Source organism: Aedes albopictus, chromosome 3, assembly GCF_035046485.1.
Source record: "Aedes albopictus strain Foshan chromosome 3, AalbF5, whole genome shotgun sequence".
In the NCBI taxonomy this organism is placed as follows: domain Eukaryota; kingdom Metazoa; phylum Arthropoda; class Insecta; order Diptera; family Culicidae; genus Aedes; species Aedes albopictus.
This window is the reverse complement of record NC_085138.1, coordinates 347,453,688-347,470,296: the sequence shown is the minus strand read 5'-3', so window position 1 is coordinate 347,470,296 and position 16,609 is coordinate 347,453,688. Positions and strand designations below refer to the sequence as shown.

The 16,609-nt window shown below is 41.2% G+C and overlaps 1 protein-coding gene and 1 long non-coding RNA gene across 2 annotated transcripts in view; both read left to right on the top strand.

Moving 5' to 3' along the window:
• Window positions 1-16,609, top strand: part of LOC109421901 (putative uncharacterized protein DDB_G0286901) — a 223,122-nt gene that overhangs the window by 144,633 nt on the left and 61,880 nt on the right. The gene's annotated exons all lie outside the window — the stretch shown is intronic.
• On the top strand, window positions 1,162-2,044 carry LOC134291668 (uncharacterized). Its single transcript, XR_009999222.1, has 2 exons — window positions 1,162-1,510; window positions 1,598-2,044. It is a non-coding gene; the product is annotated as an uncharacterized LOC134291668 (long non-coding RNA).

Here is a 16,609-nt window from a genome sequence, read left to right as displayed (position 1 = left end):
AAGAGAAGGAGCAAAGTTGGAGACATTGATTGAAAGTCAGAGCCAGGTGTTGGCAGAACTGAGGGCTCCAGTTCTTGAGCTCCAAGTTCAGGATGTTACCGAAACCTGGGGCCTTCATATCTTACCATCAACGTCAACATAACCAAATCGTTGGATGTAATCACGGTCAATCCTTCCAGCTTTACGCTAGCTGGGCAATCAGTGTTGAAAGCTTCCAATATCTTGGTAGCCAAATGGCGGCCGATGACGGCACCAAGATCGACATAGGTGCACGGATCAAGAAGGCGAGGGCTGCTTTTACGAGTTCAAGTATGGGAAGATCAGTCGACGCACCGAATTTTCCGAATTTTTAACTCGAACGTGAAATCGTCAGTGAAACCTGGTGTGTATCAGTGGAGAACACGCAACGGCTGCAGGTCTTCATCAAAAGATGCCTGCGGCATATAATTCGCGCATGGTGGCCTCACAATTGGATCTCCAACGTGGAGCTCCACCGTTGATGTCATCAAAAGCCGATAGTGACATAAATTCGGGAGCGAAAGTGGAGGTGGGTCGGCCACACTCTACGCAGGGGCGGAAACGAAATCTGCAAACAAGCGTTAGACTGGAACCCAGCAGGACATCGCAGAAGAGGAAGACCCAGAGGTTCATGGTGGCGCAGCCTAAATAACGGAATCAAGCAAGTCGACAGAAATTTGATCTGGCCACAGGTCAAGGCGATGGCTGGAGATCGCCCAGGCCGGAAGCCAATGGTAACATTGCGTGGTACCGCGTTTCTTCAGATTGTGTTTCTCCCGTTCGACAATGACCTGGAAGAGCTCCCGAACCTTGCGTAGGTCAACTATGTTGACGGAGTGCTTATCCAGGTTTACCAGGGTAGACCCGATCCCGAAATGGTTTTTTTCCTGCCGCCTAATGGGATAACACCTAAATTGGTTTCAAGTTGGCTGTCCTCAGCTCACCGATGATTGCCTCCGAAGTGTCGCTAGTGCATCGTGGAAGCAGAACTCGTAGCGTTTCTCCTTCAAATGCTTTCTGACCTACAGCGGGGTCGGTGGTGGTGGAACACGCACAGTCTACGTGCCGAACTGGCACGGTCCTAAGAGCAGCCATACGGTGAAGATTGGTGATACCTCTCTTGCTTGGGGCTAGGTCTACACGCTTAAAAATCCGTTCTGGTTTATGTGAACAAAAAATCATGGCAACTGGAACAGTCAGTCAGCTGGGTTTCGTGATATAGTTCTTGTTTTCGTTATATGTTGCAATTCATTTCTGTGAACTTGTTCTCAAAATCAGGGACAAAATATCACATCTGTTTTCTGTCATCAACAAACTCGTTACGATTCGGAATGCAAGAACAGAGTTCCTGTTTTTGTGATAGTGTAAGTCCATATGCGTGATTTTGTACTCGATAACGGGAACAAAATTCACGGCTATGTGTAGCTGTCACTTTTAGTAACGCATCGATAAAGAAAAATAAAAAAAAACGGATCATTAGCAAACAGAAGTGGTAAGCGTATTTTTGTATATTTTCTATTTGAACATACAGTTATTTTGAAGGATTTTGCCCATATAACTTGTAATTATTTCATTCTAGCTCTGAAAACTTTCATCTAGCAGAAGATTCTTACTCCCACGCACGTTGTTGGCAAAATGTTCTGGCAGACTCATCAGATCGCAGAAAGGAGCTCTGAGCTAAAATTTCTTTTAAACAACAATCACCTAAGATGAACATTGCACATTGTTTGCCTTAGCTATTGGACCATTGATCTGAATAATACTGTGAAAATGTTTGAAATTGAACTTCCCGAGCGTGGGAGTACCGTGATCAACCACCGCTTTTCCCTAGAGACAATTCATCAAAGACTCAGGAGGAGCAGCCTTTGCACCTGCTTTATGACTTGCAGAAACGGATGAAGCCAGTATGCTCTATGTTTCGGTGATCGAGGGATTAAAATCGTTTGTAACCACATTTGGCTCCTTGATGCAAGACCATTATGAAGATATTATGGCCTCCTTCTAATAAAATATCTCGGAAAACGAACATTTTTTAGTATTTGTTATGATGGGTGACTTCGGGAACGAATTTCCAATTGCATGGTTTTTGTTCAGGCAGCGCACAGCGTTCTTTTACAGACCATGAACTATGTTCTTGGTGCCGTGATTGAAATCACGGCTATAAGAACACAATTCTAGAACCCGAGATTTTTGTTCTGTTGGGCCTGTCAGTCTGTCGCAGACCATGAACTATGTCCCAGAAGCCGTGAAGAAGAATCACGGCTTCTGGAACACAGATCGTGTTCTTGTGACTTTTGTTCTGCAATTGTTGTTCGTCAGGCGTTACTCAGACGTTACGCGCAAGGTGTGCGACAGATTTCTCGATATCGTGATTTTAAATCACGGTGTATATTTGTAAATTCAGTTCTCGCTCGATCCGGGATTCGTGACTAGATGTGGACAGTTTTAGGAACGGATTTATTTGCGTGTAGCTTCAGTCCTCTGAAGTTTCGATTTTGCAGCAAATGTCCAAGCGTTTCCCCGGCGAAAGAGTGATTTTTAATTGATATTTTCTTGCAGTATGCTAAACAGTGATGTATCATGAACCTTATAATACAATAGAGTGTTGACTTTGCATCTGCGATAGTTCCAATGCCTTTCACTTCACTGCTGCAACAAGGGATTTTATCACACCTTGCCCTACTGCAAATATGCGGATTACAAACTCAAAGCAGCACCAAATTAATTCTCCCTGCGAGAGCTGCCTGGTACTCGAACAAAACGATACCCACCAATTTTAACCCCATTAGGGGTAATTCAATAATTACAAGCTATTTTCCCGAGGAAAATCCACTTGCAGTCCTTCGGATTCCCAGCCCAGCAGCAGCCCACGGATAGTGTGAAAGTGCCTCATCTTCGGCTGTGCGATGGTACCTTGTAAGAGCGGATTTTCCAAGCGGATAACCAACTCCTGCAGCTAGTGGCTGCGGGCTGCTGGTCCGCCCGCCGGTCGGCGGTGGTTTTACAAGTAATTGTAATAAATGGTGCCAACGACGTCCCCGCTGCTCCCCCATCGTGCCTCGATCGTCATCGGTCCAGGATGGGTGTGGATTTTCCGGGAAACTCTACCGAAAGCAACCGGCCCGACCCGGCCTGGCCAGGCGCTCTCTAATTAGACACTGTGTGTGTGTGTTTGAGTTGCGGCAAGCGCACTCGCTCGTACGCTTTTAATTACCCCGGATGACGAGTCGCACCGCTGGCTGCTGGCTGCTGCTGGCTGGTCGGTCCCGGTTCGAACGGACCGTGTCCTCTGCTGGTCCGTTGCCGGAGTGGTTTAACCAAGCATGGGACCGCCGCTGCTGGCATCTTTCACACGGCATAATTGCTACTACTAATGCCACGCCACACGTTAAGCTCCGGGAATCCTTCAAAGGATTATGGCTAGCCTAGCGTTTGCTGGGAAGTACTGGGTGTGAACTCGTTTTGATGCTTTTCTTGGGCGGCAATTAGGGCGGAAAGGTTGCGGAATCTGTTAAAAAAAAACCTGACTCCAAGTCCCATCCTATTATACATTGTGAGCAAACAGTCTTCATGACACTGCAGAAATTCTTAGCAGCAAATACTGCTCAAAATTATGAGCAAATCCTTCTTTGAAACTAATGCAAATTCTATTCTGAATTCTGAGCCAATCCTGATATAGGTTCTGCGTAAACCCAGCACTGGAATTCTGAACAATGCTGCTTAGAATTCTGAGCAAATTTTCCGCAGGATGCTGAGAACATCCTGCTCTTAGCTAATCCAGCTCATGATGCTGAGAAGATCCTGCCCAAGATTTTAAGAAAATCCATCTCAGGTTTCTAAGCAAATCCTACTCAGGACACTGAGAACATCTTGCTGATGATTCTGAGCAAATCCTGCTCAGAATTCTGACCAAATTCTGCTCAGGATTTCAATAACATCCTTCTAAGGATTCTTAGAAAATTCTGTTAGGGGCTGTCCATAAACCACGTGGTCATGAGGGGGGCGGGGGGTTCGGCCAATGACCATTTTGTATGGACGAATAAAAAATTTTGTAAGGACAAATGACCACGCGGGGGGGGGTTGAGAAGTCCCAAAAAAATGACCACGTGGTTTATGGACAGCCCCTTATGGAGTCTGAGCAAATCACGCTCAGGACTTTGAGCAAATCCTGCTCTGGATTATCAGAAATTTTGCTTAAAATTCTGGGGTAATCCTGAACAGTATTCTGAGCAAATCCTGCTCAGGGTTTTGAACTAATCCTGCTCAGGATTCTTAGCAAATCTTGCCCAAGACTCTGAGCGAAGCCTGCTCAGGATTTTGAGCAAATCCTTTTCAATGTTATGAGCAAATCCTGAGCAGGATTCGGAGTGAATCCCGCTGGGGATTCCGAGAAAATCCTGCTCAGGGTTCTGAGGAAATTCTGGTCAGAACTCTGAGCAAATCCCGCTCAGGATTCTGAGAAATTCTTGTTCAGGATTCTGACAAAATTCTACTTAGGATTCTGAGCAAATCCTGTTCAAGCTCCTGAGCGAATCCTGAACAGGATTCTGAGTAAACCTGCTCAGGATTCTGAGCAAATCCTTTTCAAGGTTCTAAGCACATACTGCTCCGGATTCTGAGCAAATCCTGCTCAAGATTCTGAGCAAATCTTACTCAGGATTTTGAGCAAATCCTGCTCAGGATTCTGAGCAAATCCTGCTCAGAATTCTGAGTGAATCCTGCTCAGGATTCTGAGCAAATCCTACTCAGGATTCTGAGCAGGATTCTTATCAAATCTTGCCCAAGACTCTGAGAGAAGCCTGCTTCTGAGCAAATCCTTTTCAAGGTTATGAGCAAATCCTGAGCAGGATTCTGAGTGAATCCCGCTGAGGATTCCCAGAAAATCCTGCTCAGAATTATGAGAAGATCCTGCTCAGGATTCTGAGCAAATCATACTGAGGATTCTGATAAAATCTTGCTCAGGATTCTGACAAAATCCTGCTCTGAATTCTGAGAAAACCCTTCTCAGGATTCTGAGCAAATCCTGTTCAAAGTTCTGAGCAAATCCTGCTCTGGATTCTAAGTAAACCTGCTCAGGATTTTGGGCAAATCCCGCTGAAGATTCTGAGAAATTCTTTTTCAGGATTCTGACAAATCCTGAGCAGGATTCTGAGTAAACCTGCTCAGGATTTTGAGCAATTCCTTTTCAATGTTCTAAGCAAATCCTGCTCAGGATTCTGAGCAAATCCTTTTCAAGGTGCTAAGCAATCCTGCTCAGCATTCTGAGCAATTTCTGCTTAGGATTCGGAGCAAATCCTGCTCAGGATTCGGAGCAAATCCTGTTCGGGATTCAAAGCAAATGCTGCTCAGGTTCTGAATGAATCCGACTCAAGGCTCTGGATTATGAGAAAATTCTGCTTAAAATTTTGGGCAAATCCTGCTTTGGATTCTTACAAAATCCTGCTATGGACTCTGAGCAAATCTTGCTCAAGATTCTGAGCAAATCTTGCTCAGGATTCTGGGCAAATCTTGCTGAGAATTCTTAGCAAGGAAGGATTTTCTCAGGATTCTGAGCAAATCATGCTCAGCGATATGAGCAAATCCTGCACAAGATTCTAAGCAAATCTTGCTCAGGATTCTGAGAAAATCATGCTGTGGATTCTGAACAAATTATGCTCAGGATTCTGAGCAAATCCTGCTCAGGATTCTGAACTAATCCTGCTTAGGATTCTTTGCAAATCTTGCCCAAGACTCTGAGTGAAGCTTAAAGGTTATGAGCAAATCCTGAGCAGGATTCTGGATGAATCCCGCTGAGGATTCCGAGAAAATCCTGCTCAGGATGCTGAGGAATTCCTGCTCAGGATTTTGAGCAAGTCATACTGAGGATTCTGAGAAAATCTTGCTCAAGATTCTGACAAAATCCTGCTCAGAATTCTGAGAAAACCCTTCTCAGGATTCTGAGCAAATCCTGTTCAAGGTCCTGAGCAAATCCTGAACAGGATTCTAAGTAAACCTGCTCAGGATTCTGAGCAAATCCTTTTCAAGGTTCTAAGCAAATCCTGCTCAGGATTCTGAGCAAATCCTGCTCAAGATTCTGAACAAATCCTGCTCAGGATTCTGAGCAAATCCTGCTCAGGATTCTGAGCAAATCCTGCTCAGGATTCATAGCAAATCTTGCCCAAGACTCTGAGAGAAGCCTGCTCAGGATTCTGAGCAAATCCTTTTCAAGGTTATGAGCAAATCCTGAGCAGGATTCTGAGTGAAGCCCGCTGCTCAGAGTTCTGAGAAAACCCTTCTCAGGATTCTAAGCAAATCTTGTTCAAGGTTCTGAGCAAATTCTGCTCAGGATTCTGAGGGAACCTGCTCGGGATTTTAAGCAAATTCCGCTCAGGATTGTGAGAATTCTTGTTCAGGATTCTGACAAAATCCTACTCAGGATTCTGGGCAAATCCTGTTCAAGGTTCTAAGCAAATCCTGAGCAGGATTCTGAGTAAATCTGCTTAGGATTCTGAGCAATTCCTTTTCAATGTTCTAAGCAAATCCTGCTCAGGATTCTGAGTAAATTCTGCTCAGGATTTTAATTAAATCCTGCTCAGGATTCTGAGCAAATCCTTTTCAAGGCTCTAAGCAAACCCTGCTCAGGATTCTGAGCAAATCCTGCTCAAGATTCTGACAAAATCCTGCTCAGAATTCTGAGAAAACTCTTCTCAGGATTCTGAGCAAATCCTGTTCAAGGTCCTGAGCAAATCCTGCTCAGGATTCTGAGCAAATCCTTTTGAAGGTTCTAAGCAAATCCTGCTCTGGATTCTGAGCAAATCACGCTCAGGACTTTGAGCGAACCCTGCTCTGGATTAACAGGAAATTTTGCTTAAGATTCTGAGCAAATCCTGAACAGGATTTTGAGCAAATCCTGCTGTGGATTCTGAACAAATTATGCTCAGGGTTCTTAGCAAATCTTGCCCAAGACTCTGAGAGAAGCATGCTCAGGATTCTGAGCAAATCCTTTTCAAGGTTATGAGCAAAATCCTGCTCAGGATTCTGAGCAAATTCTGGTCAGGACTCTGAGAAAATCCTTCTCAGGATGCTGAGCAAATACTGCTCAGAGTTCTGTGCAATTAAAGCTCAGCGTTCTGAGCAATTACTGCTCAGAATTATGGGCAAATCCTGCCTAAGTCTCTGAACAGATTTTGATGAAGTTTTTGTGCAAATCCTGCTAAAGATTCTGAGCAAATCCTTCTCAGGTCCTGAGGAAATCCTGCGTAGGATTCTGAGCAAATCCTGCTCAGGATTCTGCAAAAAAAAGAGTCGCATCGTCACCAGGTGACTTAATCGGTAAGCCATCATCCATCTTCTCCAGCCCCGCAAACGCGTCATTTCGCACAAAGTTATGAAAATTTATGACTCTGAAAGGTGAGGCGAGCACGAACTACATACTAAAGGTGTACACAGATATGGTTGGTTACCCGCTATTCACCCTCCCACCATCGCATCGGTGGCTGCCTGTTGAGCTTTCCGGCTCCCTGCCCTGACTGAAAGTTACACCAAACACACTTCTGGTTCGGAGTGCAGTATTCTCCTATTCCGGTGAAAAGTGTGGTGGTGGTCATTTAATGGTTACCCCTCGGGGGAATTGGTTTCATCGAATTTGGTGAAGGTACACTCTGTACATGGGGGAATTGGGGGCGTGATGATCCTCCCACTGAAACCGCTCCTAGAGGCCTATGAAGTATTGAGGAACTGCTTATATAAGACTGAACTAAGAAGCTGGCTTTGTCACACTTAGACATAAGGTCAAGAAGAAGATAAAAAAAAAAGAAGCAGAACATAAAAGTAGTAGTGGAAATAGAAAAAGTAGAATAAGAAAACAAAAAGGAAGAGAAAAAGAAGGAGAAGACAGAAGATAAAAAAGGACGAAAATTAAGATAAAGAAATACTTAAATAAAGGCCCTCCTACCCCCAGTTCCCCACCTGTAGTTAGAATTCGATTCGAAACGGCGCGGTGTTGGCGGATGATCGGTTGCTCCTTCGACGTTGTACCTAGAAGAAATCTCCGGGGAGTCATTTCTCTACTCGAAACTGATGAGCTGTCACACAGAGGAGAGCCATAGAGGGTTACCGGCACGTCGTCGTCGTCGTCGTTCGAGCTCGGGGGCTTTTTTGCCGCTTTTCATGTTCTCCTTAACAGTTGAAATGTGGGGCGATACATTAGCAGCAGTTGATGGTGTTCTGCTCTCGTTGTTGTTTTTTTTTCTCTCCATGCTGCCTCCACTCAGCTATTCAACAAATGGAAAATTATATTCCTTTGTTTTAGCTTTGAGGTAGCTGCTCGCTTGAAGGATGCGTGTTGGAAGGCTATTTGTTGCCGTGGAAGTCGTCGCGCGCGCGTCCAATCGCCTGGTCCGTCGTCGTCGTTGTCGTCGTCGGTAAGAAGCTCAGTTAAGCCCTAAATGGGGCGAGATTTTTTTATTCGGACTTGCTTCCTTCCGGAAACTCGTCAAGAACAAGTCCCCGGGTAAGCTTTCGGCGCTCGGGGGAGCTTTGATTGAAATTTAATATTTCTCGGAGAGCCATTAGGAGGTCGGGGGTCCGGTTCGGTTGGTGCGGTTCATCGTTTGGCAGAGATTGTTTCTCTGTTTTTTTTTTGCCGATGGTGATCAAAGTGCAGGTCGACGGGTTCGTCCAAGTCTTGCAGTCCTCCGAAGGGGGAAACACGCGAACACGACGGGGAAAGAACCATTAATAACAGTTAGAGTTCTTGTCTTGATGAAGTTTTTGCTTTTGCTCTCTCTTCGGAGGTTGTACGTATATTTTACGATTTCAGCATTTCGTGTTGTTTTAGTTTTTTGTGTGAAGTGAAAAACACCTTCTAAGAATATTTTATGCTGGCCAATGCTTAGTACACGGTTTCCATTTCAAAGTCAGGGTTGTTAAAGAGATTAAAAGTGATTATTCGTGCTTTTCCAGGTTCATTGCGAACATTTTGTTCTTCTTACTTCTAGTGGATTAATTATGGCAAAATCTGATACTTGGTTTATTGTTCTATATACTATATTAACCCTAAAAGGGATACCTTCATGGCCTCAGTTTCGTCACCTCGCTGAGTGTGTTCCATCAAAGACGAGCTCTGAAAGGCGCCTGGGGTCCAAATGGACCCCAGGTATCCCTTTAAGGGTTAATTACTAAATGAGTGCATTTTTAATAGTAAAAACAATTACACAGTCTTCGACCTTGCGGCCTCTACAGACTGGACAGTACTAACATTCGACAACGGACAACACCCAGTGGCCGAGTGGAGAATTTTCTGTTTGGCGAAAAGTTTTCCCCGACTGGAGCGGGAATCGAACCCACATGCCGAGGCTTACAAGATACCTAAACGACAAATCTTCGAGAGCAGCTTGATTTTCTATTAGAATTTCTGAGGTGAAATGTTAAACTTAATCCATCTTAGCGTTTTCACCACAGTGAAATAAAACAAAATGTGTTTACTCATACTCGTGAAGCGAGCTATATCATAGCTGCCAGAAGTGTTGAATTGAAAAGACAAAAGCCAATAGCAATTTTCTACATACTGGAAAATCTTGTAGTTAGAAGGCACGGTTTGTTGCCAATATTGGAAAATTGAGAGATGAAATTTGTGATAATATCGCGTTCGGGGGGGATTCGATCCCACGACTCCGTATTTGCTAGACCGGCGCTCCAACCGACTTAGCCACAGAACAGGTAATGATTGTGCGGAATAGAAAGCCAAATTGATTCTGAAGCCACACCGTGGTCATGAGGAGGGGGGGGGGTTCGGCCAATGACCATTTTGTATGAACAAATAAAATTTTTTGTATGGACTAACGACCACGCGGGGGGGGGGGGGCTTGTTGAAAAGTCCCAAAAAAATGACCACGTGGTTTATGGACAGCCCCCAAAAGTTTCACTTATGATATTGGAATGTACTCTTTCGTCTCCTAAATTTATCTGAATCACCTGGACATTTACAAGTTTTTGTGCCCCCATAGACGTAAAAATTACTGTGATATTGAAAATATTTCTTACGCTCACCTATCTATGTGCACTCACGAATATAAAAAAAAAACTGCCCTGGCATATATTCCAAACTTAAGGTGTGAAATAGCTTTTTTATGGAATGAGGAATACAGACTTTTTCTTCCGCTATCCAATATTTAAGAATATCATATCTCTGACTTTTTCGATATGAAGCACCCTGAAATTAAAACTTCCTTTCTGATTCATATTTACATTATTTTTGCGGTCCCATTTCTAATAGTGTAAGGAAGATGACAGTTTTTTTTTGGAAGGGCGGAAGAGCCTCTTACTATTGTGCCTCTCAAATTTGATGGAATTCCTGTTTTATTACTAGAGAATTTTTATTCTGCCCTCCTATAATTGATATTTCACCTCCCATGAATAAGAAACCGATTTTATTTGTGGCCTCATATTTGTACAAAAATAACGTTACATTGCGAGTTTAATTTTTTTTTGTTCCCTCACATGTGCAAAAAAGCTCTGTGATATTAGAACTTTTTCAGGGATTCCTTCAATAACTCTTTTAAATAAAATAAATATTTGGGGATTCTTTATACAAATTCTTCAAGAGAGTTAAAAAATATTTGGGGATTCTTTATAAAAATTCTTCAAGAGAGTTCTTCAGAAATAAGTTCAAAGATTACCCTACAAATTTCTCCCGAAATTCCTATACAATCTCTTTCAAAAATCTATTAAAGAATCATCACAAATTTTCTTTAGAAATTTCAGGATATCTAATGGATATCTTTGAAAATTTATCCAAAAATCCTCCAGGTATTTCTTAGATATTTCTCCAGCAATTCCTTCAGAAAAACTTCTAGTAAAGTTTTAAGAAATTCTAACATGAATGCCTTTTGAGATTTCTTTGAGAAATCCTTCAAGAATTCATCCACCATAAGAACATTATTTGTTTCTTTTAAAATTTTCTCCAAAGATTTCCATAAGAACTACCCCAGAAATTAGTTTGGGGACTCTTTTATAAAACTTTCCCAAGATTTCTTCCGATATTGCTCCATTGATTATTTTGGAAAATCCCCCGGGAATTATTTTCGGAAAGTTTTCCTCATATATATTTTGAAACTTCTTTAGAACATCTTCTATGGATCGCTTCAGACTTTCATCCAGTGTTCTAATTCCCAGCATACATTGAATTCCTTGAAAAATCTTCCATAATCTTTTTTTTTTTGAATTCATATGAGGAAATCATCAACAGATTTCTTCAGAAATGCTTTCAGCAATTTTTTCAAATAATCAAAAATTTCTCCAAGGTTTTTCAAAAAAAAAACTTCCACAGACTTTACAGAAAATCTTATAGAGATTCCTATAGGAATTCTTTCAAGGACGTTTTTAAAATTTTCCCTGTAGAGTTCTTCAAAAATTGTCATGAGATTCCTTCGTAAATTTGTTCTATGATTCCAAGTCCAAGGAAATCTTCCATGGATTTCATCCGAAGTTTATCCATCGGTTCGTTCAGAAATTACTCCAGGAGTTCGGTATTAAATCTACTGTAAGTTTCTTACAGTAACTTCTTCAGCGGTCGTTATTCCATCAATGTAAAAAGGATACTTTAGAAATTTCCTCGTGAATTGCTGCATACATTTTATGAGGTAGATTTCTATGGGTTCCTTCTGAAACTCCACCAAGAATTGCTTTAGGAATTATTTTAGGTATTCGTTAAATAATTCATCGGTAATTTTTCCATGATTTTCTACAGGCATTTCTATAGAAATGTTTTCAAATATTGTTTAATATATCCTTCCAGCAGATTCTTCAGAAAATTTAACAGATGTTCCTTTAGAAACTGCATCAGATATTTCTTTAGGAGATGAACCAGAGATTTGTCCTGGAAATGTTCTAGGATCCAACATGAAAGTGTTAAGAAATTTTCTACAGAAAATCCTGCTGGAATTATTCCAGAGATTTTTGCATTATTACCTTCAGTGATTGAGGCAGGGATTCTGCCAGAGCAGGCGTTCATACAGAGATTCCTTCATAGTTTTCTTCAGGTATTCCTCTATGTATTACTCTAAAAATTTATCCGGCATTTTCTCTAAGGACAAGTGCAATAATTTCTCTACGAATAAAATTTATAAAAAATGACTTCTCGAGAATTTCTACGGAAATTCCTTTGGAAATATATCAAAAGTTTCTTCAATGATTTTTGCAGACGCTTACTTATGCCATTCTCTACGTACTCAAGATTTTTTTTTCAGAAATTTGTCCATGGATTTATCAAAGTATACTTTTTAAAAATCTTTCAAACATTTTATTAAAGGAATTATCTAGGAATTTTCCTATTAATTCCATGCTATGTTTTCTAGGAATGCCACCAAAAATTTCTCGAGAAACTTTTCCAGAAATTTATCCTGGGATTTCTTCAAAAGTTTCCCTGAAAATTTATTCGGATACTCCTCCAAAGATTCATTCAAAAGAACATCCTTAAATTTCTACAGGAATTCAACTGACAATTTCTTCAGAAATTCTTTCAGGTTTTGCCTTTCTCGTACACTAAGTGTACTGGAAAGGCTATATGTTCACTCCAAAAACGACTTTTTGATAGAAGGCCCGGAGGGTCGAGTCACATATACCAATCAACTCAGATCGACGAATTGAGGTGATGTCTGTGTGTGTGTATTAGACTTGTTCACATTGAAACTTTTTTTCTCCAATTCTCCGTGACACAACAAATTATCAACCCACATGCAAAAACAAGTCTTCAGTTCAAAATTGAGCCAAATTGATAAAGATTTAAAGGTGTATCAAATCGATTTTGTGTTTTTTTAACCGTTTTCACAGAAATTTACTCATAAATCCAGAAAATTGCTCCGAAAGGGTGCCGAAAATACCGTTAGGATATAGGTAGTACAATACTCTACAACTTTGCCGAAGATACTACGGTGTTTAAATTGCTTATTTCGTAGCTATTCAATAATTTTAGTTGAAAAATCACGAAAAAACACGATATTTTTACGATTTTACATATAAAAGTCATGTAATTTTACATTATTTTAAGTGACTAAATTAATAAGCTATTTCTCCTTTATGTAGCGAACATTTCGTCCATACATCGTTTTTGTGTTGGAATTCGTTTTCAATGACTAATTATCAAAAGTATGTCACGTTGATACTAAAAATCGTGTAGAGTTGCCAGCACGAATTAAAACAAAGTTACCCTTGATTAAGACGTCATGCCATCGTATTCTAATGTCTTTCGATTCAAGTATCAGAAATGGCGCAGATGATAAGGCTCGAGCCTGCGGATCAGAAGGTCCCAGGTTCAAGCTCAAATACATAATAAACTTTTTTCTTTCTTTATAGCAGTTAAGATGATGAATCTGCCATGAGCCATGGCCCATGACTTACACGCAATCTCCCAAATAATGATGATCGGGACCTGCCAATTAATCCCATTCCAGGACTAGCTAGATATTTAGTTTACTTGTTGACAAGAAATCGTGTCGACGAGATCAGCTGGACGAGATCAGCTGGACATTTGTTTGATACCGATTAATTTAGCTAAAATGATGGAACTGCTTCTGGATGCAAAATTTATCATACAACTTGCAAGATTACTTGCATCTATCTAGCCCCGTGGTCACCAAAGTGCGGCCCGCGGGCCGCACGTGATGGTCAGTTCTCTATGTCGCCGTAGATTTCCATGCAATGCTTGTTATGGAAACTGTTCTACTCCCGAAATAATCAAGAATAACGTGTTGAATGATTCATAAATCGCTCCAAGTGTTGCAATACGAGCAGTTGAAATAATGGGCATGAGGATCACTGCTAGCCACAAGCTACACAACTACACGATAAAGGGAAACTTCATTCTTACTATGCACTCTACGGTTTCGAAACAAGGCTATGATGCCAAATTGCAATTGCAGAGCGTAGTCTCATTAACTTATAGCTGGATCGAGACGCAAAAATCCTATTCCAGGGCTCGAACCTTGAATCTTCGAATCGGCAGTTTCATGCTCAACCATCTACACCAAATTAAAACTGATGCAGATGCGACAAAGAAATGTAATGACGTTTTAATCATGGTTAACTTTGTTCAATTTTGTGCTGGCAACTCTATGCGATTTTTAGTATCAACGTGACATAATTTTAATAATTAGTCAATGAAAGCGAATTCCTACACTGAAATGATGTATGGACGAAATGTTTGTAACACATAGGAGCAATAGCTAATTAAATTAGTCACTTGAAACAATGTAAAATTACGTGACTTTTACATGAAAAACCGTAAAAATATTGTATTTTTTCGCGATTTTTTAACGAAAATTGTTGAATAACTTTGAAATAAACAATTTAAACACCGTAGTGTCTTCGGCAAAGTTGTAGAGTATTGTTCCAACTATATTCTAATGGTGTTTTCTGTACCTTTTCGGTGCAATTTTCTGGATATTGGAGTACATTTTCGTGAAAACGCTCGAAAAAACACAAAATCAATTTGATACACCTCTAAACCTTTATCAATTTGGCTCAATTTTGGACTGAAGACTTGTTTTTGCATGTGGATTGATAATTTGATGTGACACGGGTAGGTCAAAAAAAGTGAACAGGTCTAGTGTGTATATATGTGTGTGTATGTGTGTGTGTGTGTGTGTGTGTGTGTGTGTGTATGTGTGTGTACAAAAAAACTCACATCACTTTTTGGCAGTAAACCTCAACCGATTTTAATGACAGATGGTTCATTCGACGCAGAATCTGGTCCCATTGTTTCCTATTGAAAATGGTTCGAATCGGTCCAGCCGTTCCGGAGTTATGACCATTTAGGTGTTCCGGACCGGTACCCCAGGAAGGGGCCAGATATGAAAATGCTTCATACCCATGCATGCGACACATCAAACCGCGGCTTTTTCAATAACCTGATCAACGGTAAGCAAGAAAATAGTCTCAGACCATATTTGAACCGGTAGTGTCCCGGAACCGGCTCCGAGTGTCCCGCCGGATGTGGTCAAATAATAAAATGCTACAAACCCATGCATGCGACATATCAAATAGCGGCTTTTTCATTACCCTGATGAACGGTTAGTAGGAAAATAGTCTCAGACCATATCTGAACCGGTAGTGTCCCGGAACCGGTTCTGAGCGTCTCGCTGGAAGTGGCCAAATATACAATTGAACCAAACCAATACATGCGACACATCAAACCACGGCATTTTCGATGACTTGATGGATAATGAACAGGAAAATCATCTCAGATCATATCTGAACCGGTAGTGTTCCGGAACCGGTTCTAGGCGTTCCGCTGGAAGTGGCCAAATATACAATTGAACCAAACCAATACATGCGACACATCAAACCACGGCATTTTCGATGACTTGATGGATAATGAGCAGGAAAATCATCTCAGATCATATCTGAACCGGAAGTGTTCCGGAACCGGTTCTAGGCGTTCCGCTGGAAGTGGCCAAATATACAATTGAACCAAACCCATACATGCGACACATCAAACCACGGCATTTTCGATGACCTTATGGACAATGATCTCAGATCATCTCAGATCATATCTGAACCAGTAGTGTTCCGGAACCCGTTCCGGGGTTCCCGCCGAAATGGTTAAATCTGAAAGAGAAACAAACCCGTACATGCGTCACATCAAATAGCGGCTTTTTAGATTATCTAATGAACGGCCAGCAAGTGTTTCGGAATCGGTTTTGAGTGGCCGAAAGAGGCCAAATGTAAAAGTAAACCAAATCCAGGCATGTGACACATCAAATCGTGGCTTTTGCGATAACCTGATGAACAGTTAGCTAGAAAACAGCCTTAAGTCATACTAAAGACAACTGGTAGTATTCCGGAATTGGTTCCGAGAGTCCCGTCAAAATTGTCAAACCCTGCATGTGACACCTTCAATTTGCAACGTTTTTGGTTAACCGATGAGCAGTTAACAATACAATAATGTCAGACCATATTTGGTTCAGCCGGTAGTTACCCGGAATCAGATCCGGGTAGTAAAATGTAAAATTTAACCAAACCCATGGATGCGGGGATGGGAAATATGTTCGGAGTCCACAAGAGTATCCAAGATAGCGGTCCAAAATCCAAGATAATGGCCCAGTATTCATGTAAGTGCCTATTTTATAGGATTTTTAATTCTTGCATTATGGGCATATTTTGTATGGAAATATGTCCAGAATTCAAAATTTGTAATCAGAAAACCCAAGCTGTGCGCTGTTTCACAAGGTCTTCAATATGACTATAGTTTGAATGGGGAAGAATGCCAGTCTTCGTCCAAAACTGGAAACCAGAAAATCATAAACGACATGCCAAAATTCAATACTGCGACTATTTTATGTAATTTTAGGTGCAGAGTCCAAAAACGAATACCTGAACATCCAAGATGGTGACTCAATGTTCAAGATAGCGGTTAGTTTAGTTGAAGTAGGTATCCGGAGTCATAAAATGATGACCCTTGTTATGTCTTATATTTTCTGAATATCAGATGTTATGCTTAAATAAAATGTATCCATATTGAGTAAATCTACTCAAGCAGTTTTCATTTTATATTTATGGCAATGTCATCAACATGTCACTTGAGTTTTGTTGAAGCACGAGAAAGGCACCATCA